This window comes from Bos taurus, chromosome 21, assembly GCF_002263795.3.
Source record: "Bos taurus isolate L1 Dominette 01449 registration number 42190680 breed Hereford chromosome 21, ARS-UCD2.0, whole genome shotgun sequence".
Lineage (NCBI taxonomy): Eukaryota > Metazoa > Chordata > Mammalia > Artiodactyla > Bovidae > Bos > Bos taurus.
The window spans coordinates 49,851,970-49,863,657 of record NC_037348.1 but is presented as its reverse complement, the minus strand read 5'-3'; the positions used below and the strand labels follow the sequence as shown (position 1 = coordinate 49,863,657).

Genomic DNA, 11,688 nt, shown 5'->3' with positions numbered 1-11,688 from the left:
ATTTTTTTTTTAACTGCTGAGAGTTGTAAAGGTTTTTTTTATATGTTCTGAATACTAGACCTCTAAAAATGATTTCCAGATATTATCTTCCATTCTATGTGTATTTTCAATTTATTTGATGGCATCATTAGAAGTATATATACAAGATCTTATAAAATATATATGATTTTGATAAACCAAAATTTACCTAATTCATTGCTCATGTTTTTATCTAAAAACCATAGTCTAACTAAAAGTCATGAAAATTTACTTACATTTTCTTCTAAGCATTATAAGCTATTGTAGTTAAGTTTTAAAATTTGGAAGTCTGGATCATCCAATGTTTTTACTCCAACTGTTCTTTTTTTCAAGATTATCTGACTATTCTGAGCCTCTTGCATTTCTATATGAATTTTAGGATCAGTTAAAATTTAAGGGACTGGATATGACAAGAGTGTTTTGTTTTTCTATTCCTTAAAATTCCCCATATATATATTCAGGGTCATGTCAAAGTTCTACATGCCATAATCTACCCCAAAAATGAAACCAATTACACTACTAATTAGTCCTTTGAGTGATACCAACTGAACAAGCTTCCTTTATATTTATTTTTTCATACCTTTTTTCATAAGACTTTGTAATGACTGAAAATGATGAGAGAGGAAGTGAAAGCAATGTCAAGTTGAGAGTTGAGTGGAGTACTGATATGTTTTGCTGCTGCTGCTGCTGCTAAGTCGCTTCAGTCGTGTCCGACTCTGTGCGACCCCATAGATGGCAGCCCACCAGGCTCCCCCGTCCCTGGGATTCTCCAGGCAAGAACACTGGAGTGGGTTGCCATTCCTTCTCCAATGCATGAAAGTGAAAAGTGAAAGTGAAGTTGCTCAGTTGTGTCCGACTCTTTGTGACCCCATGGACTGCAGCCTACCAGGTTCCTCCATCCATGGGATTTTCTAGGAAAGAGTACTGGAGTGGGGTGCCATCGTCTTCTCCGATGAAGTGTTCTAAAAGACCTTAAAAGCACAGCAATTACAAGTACTGAGAGATGAGTTATGAGTCAGGATTTGTGCTCTGAATCTAATAGCATTTTGAACATATTTATAAACAATGAAGAAAAGGGAGGTTCAATAAAGACCATCAAATGTGTGATAGTTTTTCTGTTTTTCTCTTTTAGTCTTTTAGAACTTTCCCAAATAAACCAAATAAATAAAGGAGATATATGTACATAAACATGTGTATAGGCTTCCCTGGTAGTTCAGATGGTAAAGAATCTGCCTGCAATGCAGGAGACACGGGTTCAATCCCTTGGTCAGGAAGATCCCCTGAAGAGGGGAATGGCTAACCACTACAGTATTCTTGCCTGGAGAGTTCCAAGGACATAGGAGCCTGGTGGGCTACAGTCCATGGGGTGACAAAGAGTCGGACATGACTGAGCAACTTTCACTTCACTTACATTTTCATATGAGTGTGTGTATGTATATGTCAGTCACTCAGTCATTTCCAACTTTTCATGACCCCATGGACTGCCGTGCTCTAGGCTTCCCTGTCCTTCACCATCTTGGGAGCTTACTCAAACTCATGTCCTTTGAGTCAGTGATGCCACGCAACCATCTTGTCCTCTGTCTTCCCCTTCTCCACCTTCCTTCAATCTTTCCCAGCATCAAGGTCTTCTCTAATGAGCTGCCTCTTCACATCAGGTGGCCAAAGTATTGGAGCTTCAGCTTCAGCATCAGTCTTTCTAATGAATATTCAGGATTGATTTCCTTTAGGATTGATTGGTTTGATCTCTTTGCAGTCCAAGGGACTCTCAAGAGTCTTCTTCAACACCACATCTCAAAAGTATCAATTCTTTGGCTTTCAGCCTTCTTTATGGTCCAACCCTCATATTCATACATGACTGATGGAAAAACTAAAGCTTGGACTATCCAGACCTTTGTCAGCCAAGTAATGTCTCTTCTTTTTAATATTCTGTCTAGGTTTGTTATAGCTTTTCTTACAAGGAGCAAGCGTCTTTTAATTTCATGGTTGCAGTCATCATCTTCAGTGATTCTGGAGCCCAAAACAATAAAGTCTGTCACTGTTTACAGTTTCCCCATCTATTTGCCTTGAAGTGATGGGATCAGATGCCATGATCTCATTTTTTGAATGTTGAGTTTTAAGCCAGCTTTTCACTCTCCTCTTTCACCTTCATCAAGAGGCTCTTTAGTTTCTCTACGCTTTCTGCCATAAGGGTGATGTCATCTGCATATCTGAGGTTATTGATATATATATATATATATATTATCTCAATCCATCATGGACTGTTTTGTGTCTCTTGTTTACTACTAACTATATTTTCATAAATCTTTCAGTAAAATTGATTCTCTAGGTAGACATCTCAAGTTCATCCTGGAGCTTCTATAAATCCTTGGCATATTATTGAAGTTAAAGTGTTACTCAGTATCATCCAACTCTTTGTGACGCCATGGACTGTAGCCCACCAGGCTCCTCTGTCCATTGAATTCTCCAGGCATGAATACAGCAGTGAATAGCCATGCCCTTCTCCAGGGGATCTTCCCAACCCAGGGATAAAACTCTTGTCTTCTGTATTGCAGGCAGATTCTTCACCATCTGAGCCACTAGAGAAGCCCATTATTATGGCCCCAATAAGGTGTGAAAACCCCAAGTAGAGACTGTATTGCAGAACCATTCCCGTGTTTTGAATTCAAGTTCCTAATGTACCTGACTTGTTTTCATTTAGTTTTTGTAGTTAATGAATGCTGAACCACTTTAAGTAGTTTCTGGCTGAATTTACTATACTCTTCTCCTTTGTCACTTATGGGACTGGTGAAAATGTACAGGAGTAATTGAACTCATAATTACCAAAATACATACACTGTTGGATATGCAAAAGGAATCTTAAAGCTTTTTACCTTTATACCATTTGCTTTTTCAAATTTAATTTATCCTGTATTATGCATGTAAGCTTAGAAAATACTTTAAAAATCAACAACAAAGAAAGACTAATTCAGGGTTAATGACTTTCCAATTAAGATAGAGAGCAAGACAGTAGGAGGGATCTTTTATACTCTTCTAGTTAATCTTTATTCAGCCTCCAAAACTCAGTTAATATTATTTTACCAAAATAAAACCTTTCCAGGACATCACACTCTGTTTTGCTACTCCCTGTTTAGACTAGGTACTACTTTGAGCTCTCAGAATACTTGCAATTTTTTCTATTGTAGTGTTTATCACATATTTATAAGGTAACCCTCTGGTTGCAGACCTACTCCCTCGAGATGAACTTTCTTAGTTCTAGAACATGTCTTGCATTTTTTTAAACACTAATGTCCTACCCTGTATTTAACATATGTTTGGTAAATAATATTGAAAGACTTAATACATTTAAAACCATCAATTCTCTCCTTTGTTCCATTTTTTTTTTTCCTTTTGATCATCTATTTCTTATTTTAAATGGATCTAGACAAGGACCCCATTTCAAAATACTGTTTCTACTCTCAGCGAGGGTTCTCATTTGGCCCTTACTGGTGAGTTTTCACTAGATTTCCATTCATCTCCCACATTAAGGATATTCTCCACAGACAAAATGCTCTTTAGATACAGAGCAATATCTCTATTTTAGGCAGGAATCCATTCAATTTTTTATTCAGGAAGACAGCCTATATCTCAAGCTTATCTCTGATGGATGACTTTAGGCAGCTTAGAGAAGGATCCCTATCAGAATCTATTTCCTGTGAGCCCAACATTGGCCAGTCCATTTTTTGGTTTTACAAATTGAACTTGCAATACCTAACCCATTGCCAGCTATTAGTAATGGCTTCTTGGTGTGAAATTTATTTTACTGCTTTTTTTTGCTAGCATCTAGCTCAAATCAACTATCCTGAAGAGTAAGGTTTTACTAGAACAGAATAAAGAAAAAAAGTTCATCTCAGGAGCCTGTGACACTCACCTCCTAGGAGAGACGACCAGGGTAGTACCTCATTAGCAGATGCCAGTGGGCCTGAGAGGTAAAATGGAAATTCCTATTGCTTGTAGGAACTTGCATTCAGACACAAGGGAACGTAGAGTGGGTGCAGGAACAAACAACACATTTCATCAACTCTAAAATGCATGTGGCCTGTGCAATTTTTCATTTTCTTAATGAAAATGACAGAGGAGAGAAAAACAAAGTGGCTAATTTTACTCTTTCGGGTCTAACCCTACTCGTCTCCAGGATTTTGCAAATCCTTCTGCAATGCAGTATTTTGGCAACACATCTTCACACAGAATATATGTGTGATCACCCGAGGAATTAATGCAATCGCTTTCATTTGATTTGATGTGATTCATGCAAAGTGAAAAGCAATTCTGTATTACAGAAATAATCCTTCATATAGAATATTCTCATAAGGATGCTTTAGACTTGAAGTTCACCCTCTCACCTAACCAGAGTGTAGCAAAAGCCAAATAGTGTCAGCATATCCCTTTAGCTGGAATCACTCATACAAATACCTAACTGGCATTCTGCTGCCAATGCTATTATTTCATTTTAAACTGACAATAAAAATCCTGCTGGACAGTTTACGATACACCATCAAATCAATGTCACCAGAAGGATGAGGAACACTGTGCAATTCAGATTCTAGGAAAGGCATGAGCTTTCTCTGGGTTATAGAGGGCTCTAAAGGAAATAACTGTTGATACTAAAGATACAAAGAGGCACTACTAGTAACTAATACAAAAATCTCTTCCTTTTAGACTATACCACAAACAAAAAACATTTCACAACTTAACTACTTATTTGGGTGCTCAGTCTGTCCAACTCTTTTTGGCCCCATGGACTATAGCCCACCAGGCTCCTATTTCCATGGAATTTTCCAGGCAAGAACAATAGAGTGGGTTGCCATTTCCTCTTCCAGGGGATCCTCCCGACCCAGGGATCAAAGCTGCATCTCTTGTCTCTCTTGCATTGGAAGGCAGATTCTTTATCATTAGCACAACTTGCTGCTGCTACTGCTGCTAAGTCGCTTCAGTCGTGTCCGACTCTGTGCTACCCCATAGATGGCAGCCCACCAGGCTCCCCCGTCCCTGGGATTCTCCAGGCAAGAACGCTGGAGTGGGTTGCCATTTCCTTCTCCAGTGTGAAAGTGAAAAGTGAAAGTGAAGTCGCTCAGTCGTGTCCAACCCTGAGTGACCCCATGGACTGCAGCCTACCAGGCTCCTCCATCCATGGGATTTTCCAGGCAAGAGTACTGGAGTGGGGTGCCATTGCCTTCTCCTAGCACAACTTGGGAAGCCCTTAATCTTAACTGTGTTTATCTTAATTGCACAGGGTTGAGACAAATTTTGCATAGCTAGTTACTAGGAATCTCCCACTGCCATTAATTTCCCTATATTTAGTCCATTTTTTCTTTCATCATAACCAGTTTTATCAGAATCCTTCCACTCTTTTATTTGGTGATCTTGGGAAGCAGAAGTTCCCAAAACTTTAGAAATCACAGACCATTAAAAAATAAAAGTGAGATAAAAAAAAATGGAGAGTCTAATCTACTATTTCTAAAGTTTTATTCTTCTAAAAAATAAGCACTTCCCACCACCATAAAAGAAAGAAAAAATCTTCAACAGGTAGAAAGGGCAGCAACCCAAAATAAAAGGCTTTCCTTTAAATTGGTTACATTTAACTTTGTGGAAAACTCACCATCTTACCTTTATGTTTTCATTTTCTACACACAAGTGACCAAGTGCACTGAAAATCCTTTTTGAGATAACATCAGCTCATTTTTGGCAGAGCCTTGAGCATGGCTAAAAGGCGTTCATTCATTTTAATCCTATAATCATCTATGGACTAACCTATTATGTTCAAGCCCTTGATCTAGATCCTAAATAATGCCAGAATCAGAACAGTCCAATCCCTGCCTTCAAATAGCTTATGATCTAATAAAGAAGATAAGAAACAGTGAATTTAAGAAAAGATTATGAGAAATACCATAAGAGAGGAACAAACCAAGCTATGAAGGTTGAAAGAAAAATAGAGAAACATTTACTCAGGGAATTGGAAATGGCTTCATGGAAAAATTAGAAATGAAATGGAGCCTAAAGAATAGGGGATATCTCAAGAGCAAGAAGGGAGGGTGTGTGTGTGTTTGGGTGTATGTATAGGTATGTGTGTGTAGAGATGAAAGAATGGAAAAAGAGCATTCCAGAAAATAAGAGAAAGGCATGGGCTACAAAGTCCATGCCACATCTTAGCAATAGGCAATCTGTAATTATTAAAGGTTTTGAGAGGAAAATATTATAGAACAAGAATGCTTTCAGGAGAACCAATTTTAAGATTTTATTTAAGAAAGTTTTTGAGGTATTCATTATTTCAAGTGCAAGGTTCACTGATTTTCAAATTCTGACCAATGAATTTATAATCCAAAAAGCTGGGGGAAAAAAAAAGATTTCATTGAATGAAAAATGTATTACAAGAGTTTGTTTCGCATTTTGGTTATCCAAAAGATGTGTCCCTGATGTTGGCTTCCAGGATGAAGCAAGAGCAAATCACCACGTAGCACTGGCCACAAGGCGTATGGGAATAAAAGGAAAATAATCTGGAGGAGAAAGCTTCTCTAAAGCTGAGGAGGGACCAGGGTGGGAGAAAGGGGTTTGGGGGAAGGAGTCCCAAAATGGCATTGCTTCTGATCAAGGAACTCACTTCATAGCAAATGATGTCTTAAAATGAACCCACGATCATGGAATTCACTGGCCTGGTCGTGTTCCCCACCATCCTGAAGCAATTGATTTGGTAGAATGGCCTTTTGAAGACTCCATTAGAGAGTCACCTAGATGGTGATACCTTTCAGAACTGGGGCAAGATTCTCCAGGAGGATGTACATGTCCTGCATCAGTGTCTGACACATAGTGCTGTTGCGTCTATAGCTGGGATTCACAGGGCCAGGAATCAAGAGGTCAGAATGGGAGTGGCACCCTTCACTACTATCCCTAGTGACCCACTTGCTATCCCCTAGACTTCATGTTCTGCTGACCTAGATGTCTGTTCCAAAGGGAACAGGAATACATCCACCAGGAAACACAAGAATGATCCCACTAAAGTAGGAGTTAAGACAGTCACCTGGCCACTTTGGGTTCCTTCTGCCTCTCAATCAACAGGCAAGAAAAGGGACTTACAGCTCCAGCTGGGGTGACTGGGCCTGACAACCAAGAAGGAATGGGATGACTCCTCTAAAATGGAGGTAAGGAAAAGTGTGTCTCAAATACAGGAGATCCCTTACGACATCTCTTAGTATGACAATGACCTGGGATTAAACTCAGTAAGAACCAACAACAATCCAATCCAAGCAGTGCGACTTGCGGCCTGGACCTCCAGGAGTGTAGCTTTGAGTCACTTCACCAGGCAAAGAGGGCTTCCCAGGTGGCACTAGTGGTACAGAACCTGCCTGCCAATTCAGGAGACCAAAGACACAGTTTCATCTCTGGGTTGGGAAGATCCCCTGAAGGAGGGCATGGCAACCCACTGCAGTATTCTTGCCTGGAGAATCCCCATGGACAGAGGAGCCTGGAGGGCTACAGTCCATGGGGTTGCAAAGAGTCGGACATGACTGAGTGACTAACAGTATGACCATATGACTAGTTACAGAAATGAAAACTATAATTGTCATGAGTATTTCTGCCTTATTCTGTTATCAGTATGTTGTGTGTATATAAATATCTTTGTGTTCTCCCTTCTCTTATCCCCTTATCATGTGACTTAAAATATATTGATTGAATACTGTTCTATTCAAGTGCCATCACTTTGCATCTTCATGTCTTAAGTTATGGAATATCAAAGAAAAAAGTAAATATCACCCAAGGACTTTGCATCCTCTTCTGGAGAAACAGTGAGTTTTCAGTTGTATTTAGGATAGCTATAGTATGTTAGACATAAGTATGACCCTGTTATTGTCTTTATTTGGAGATGAAGTACAGTTTAAGGAGATGTGTATGAATGTCAAGTTGATAAGGGATAAAGTCGTGATGTTTAATTTTTTGTGTCAGCTTGACCATGGTGTCCAGATATTTGATCAAATATTATTCTGGATGTTTCTGTGAGGGTGGTTTTTGGATAAGATGAACATTTAAGTTGATTAACTTTGAATCTATAAAGTATTAATAGATTGCCCTCTTTAATGGCAGTGTCCCTCAGTTAGATGCTGTAATAGGGCAGAAAATGACCTCCCTAAGCAAGAATGAATTCTGTCAGCAGACTGCCTTTTAACTTGAATTGTCACTTTCCCTGAGTCTCCAACATGCCAGCCAGTCTAACCCGTTAAGATTTTGAACTTGGCAATGTCCACCTTCACATGTGCTAATTCCTTAAAGTAAATTAATCAATCCATCTCTCTCTCTCCCTGTAGACCTATGACAGAAGAGAGAGAGAAAGAATATATACACATCCAGTCTATATAAATACACACACATACACATATCATATTGGCACTGCTTCTCTGGAGAACTCTAATCCAGATGCCTTCAAGCTCTACACACACAGTGACATAGGCATTCTGCAGACACAATATAAACATACATATTAGGAGTAACAAAATTGGCAGCTTAAAAGAACACACACTTATTCTGTTTCTGTGAAAACAGGTCTGGGCATGTCTCACATGTGTCCTCTGCATAGAGTCTCATCAGTTGCAATCAAGGTATTGACAGGTATAATGGTGTCATCTCAGGCTAAACTGATGAAGGATCCATTTTTGCAGAATTCAGTATTTTGTGATTGTATGGTTGAAGGCTTCAGTCTTGTTGGCTGTTGTTAACTTGTGCAAGTGGATCAATTACTAAATATACAGAGCCTATAAAAACTACAGAACTTTCAGAAACAAATTCAGTATTTTTTTGACTAATGGATAGTTTCTGTCTTCCTTCACTGTAAAAAGTCATAAACTAATTTGGTTCCGAAACCTCATTCAACCAAATATCTCTAAATTCATTTTAAGATTAGGAAGACTCATGTGTTAAAGCAGCATAAAATTTGACAAAATAGCTCTGCCATTCCCCAGTGGTATGGAAATGGAAGGAACTGTAAATTGGTATTAATGGGAGATAAGAAGGAAAGGAAACACTGTGGTCAGACCTTAAAATTATTTAGTGTGCCTCAAAATACTTCCCCACTCTATATTTTAGCTAAATTAACAATATAACAATTTAACCATCAGCTTTTGGGGGTGATCTTTTGTAATTACGATTTTAATTCAAGAAGTTAATAATATTATTTTCTGTTTTTCATCAAAATGTAATATGTGCTTTTGTCAGTCCCCTCAGCCTCTGCCACCTCCGCCCCTCTGCCAGCTCTCCGATGCCACCTCGGCCAGTGGTCCTCCGCATGAGGGAGTGAGGCGGCTAGCGGCCGGTGGTCCTGCGTGCTAGGCAATGCCATTTCCTCTCCATGGGATATGCCTGCCACACCCCTGCGCTCTGAGGTGGACAGCAGATTGTGTGTTTATCAAATGTTTCCACTGCTGCATGGAGGGCACACGCATCTTCAGTGGGACTTGGAATTCCTGGAGAATTGCCTTTGTGACAGGTTGACATAATCCCTTTAAATTCCATCTCTAAGTTTTCCATATTTGCCTATACCTTGAGAGTCCCTTGGACGGCAAAGAAATCCAACCACTCCATCCTAAAGGAGATCAGCTCTGAGTGTTCATTGGAGGGACTGATGTTGAAGCCAAAACTCCAATACTTTGGCAACCTGATGCAAAGAGCTGACTCGTTTGAAAAGACCCTGATGTTGGGAAAGATTGAAGGTGGGAGAAGAAGGGGAGGGCAAAGGATGAGATGGTTGGATGGCATCACCAACTCAATAGACATGAGTTTGGGTGGATTCTGGGAGTTGGTGATGGACAGAGAGGCCTGGCGTGCTGCAGTCCATGGGGAAGCAAAGAGTCGAACATGACTGAACTGACTGACTAACTAACCCTATTTGCAGTTTGTTGTGTTTCAAAAAGACATCAAGAAACCATGAACAGCTTTAGTAATGAGTTTGACTGCCATTTCTTAGATGAAGGCATTACTACCAAGGACCTTCTGGACCAAAAAAACTAATGAAGTTTCTTCTTCTGATTGATAAGCATGCCTTCTATGTTGCTGATCTGGGAGACAATCTAACCAATAGACATCAGAAATGCACAAAGAATGCAGTTCACATAGATCTTTCGAGTGCTTACTAGGAGTCAGACAGTGAATCTCATCCCCTAATACATTTAGAAAAAAAAAAAACAAGCCCTGGGGTAGCATGCAAAATAATGAATTAAGATTTTAAAGTACACTTCAAATTTTGGCTGCTTTTCTCTAAATTTAAAATTAATCTTACTCTGGCTTTTAACATCTTCCTGGTGAAGATTATTGCAGCAAGGGAGCATCATGCCTAATTACTTTAAAATGTATCTTTGTTGGAAGTATATTAACGTGTATTATACCACTGCTGTCCTCAAAATGAAAATAAACATTTTACATGGTTAAACAAATAAAGAAAGAAACATCTGAGATGGTTTAAAACTCTTCCTCGGGTCACCCCCATTTTTGCAGTCAAATGCAATGATAGTAGAACCATAGTGAAGACCTAGCTGCCAATGGGAGAAGACTTGACTGTGTCAGCAAGACTGAATTACAATTGGTGCTGTCTCGGGATGCCTCCAGTGAGGATTGTCTATGCAAATCTGTATAAACAAGTGTCTCAGATTGAGTACAATGCCAATAACAGGGTACAGATGATGACTTTTGATAGTGAAGTTGAGTTGATGAAAGCTTCCAGGGCACATCCAAAGGCCAAGTTGGTTTTGCAGATTACCACTGATAATTCCAAAGCAGTATGTCACCTCAGTGTCAAATTTGGTGCCACAGGCTTCTTTTGGAATGGGCAAAAGTGCTAGATATTGATGTCATTGTTGTCAACTTCCGTGTGGGAAGTGGCTATACTGATCCTGAGACCTTCATGCAGGTGATCTCTGATGTCTGCTGTGTCTTTGACATAGGAGCTAAGGTTGGTTTCAACATGTATCTTCTTGATATTGGTGGTGGCTTTCCTGGATCTGAGGATGTAAAGCTTAAATCTGGAGATCACCAGTGTAATCAAGCCATCATTGGACAAGTATTTTCCATCAGACTCTGGAGTGAGCATCATACCTGAGCCGGGCAGATACTATGTTGCATCAGCTTTCACACTCGCAGTTAATATCATTGCCAAAAAAAAACCCTCATATTAAAGGAACAGACAGACTCTGATGATGAAGAGGAATCAAGTGAACAGTTATGTATTACATGAATGATGGAGTATATGGGTCATTTAACTGCATTCTTTAGGATCACACACATGAAGCCTCTTCTGCAGAAGAGACCCAAACCAGATGAGAAGTATTATTCATCCAGCATCTGGGGACCCATCTGTGATGGCCTGGACCACATTGTTGAGCGCTGTAACCTGCATGTGGGCAATTGGATGCTCTTTGAGAACATGGGTGCTTACACTGCCACTATTGCTTCTACCTTCAATGGATTCCAGAGACCTACCATGTACTATGTGATGCCAGGGCCAACATGGCAACTGATGAAGCAGATCCAAAACCAGGACTTCCCACCCAGAGCGGAGGAAGCAGGATGTCAGCCCCCTGCACCCTGTCCTGTGCCTGAGAAAGCAGCATGAAGCAGCGTTCAGCAGACTGTGCTTCCACTTGTATTAACATGTAG

The 11,688-nt window shown here is 39.8% G+C and overlaps 1 pseudogene; it reads left to right on the top strand.

Moving 5' to 3' along the window:
* The first annotated feature begins 9,700 nt into the window (after positions 1 to 9,700).
* Positions 9,701 to 11,688, top strand: LOC508426 (ornithine decarboxylase-like; annotated as a pseudogene).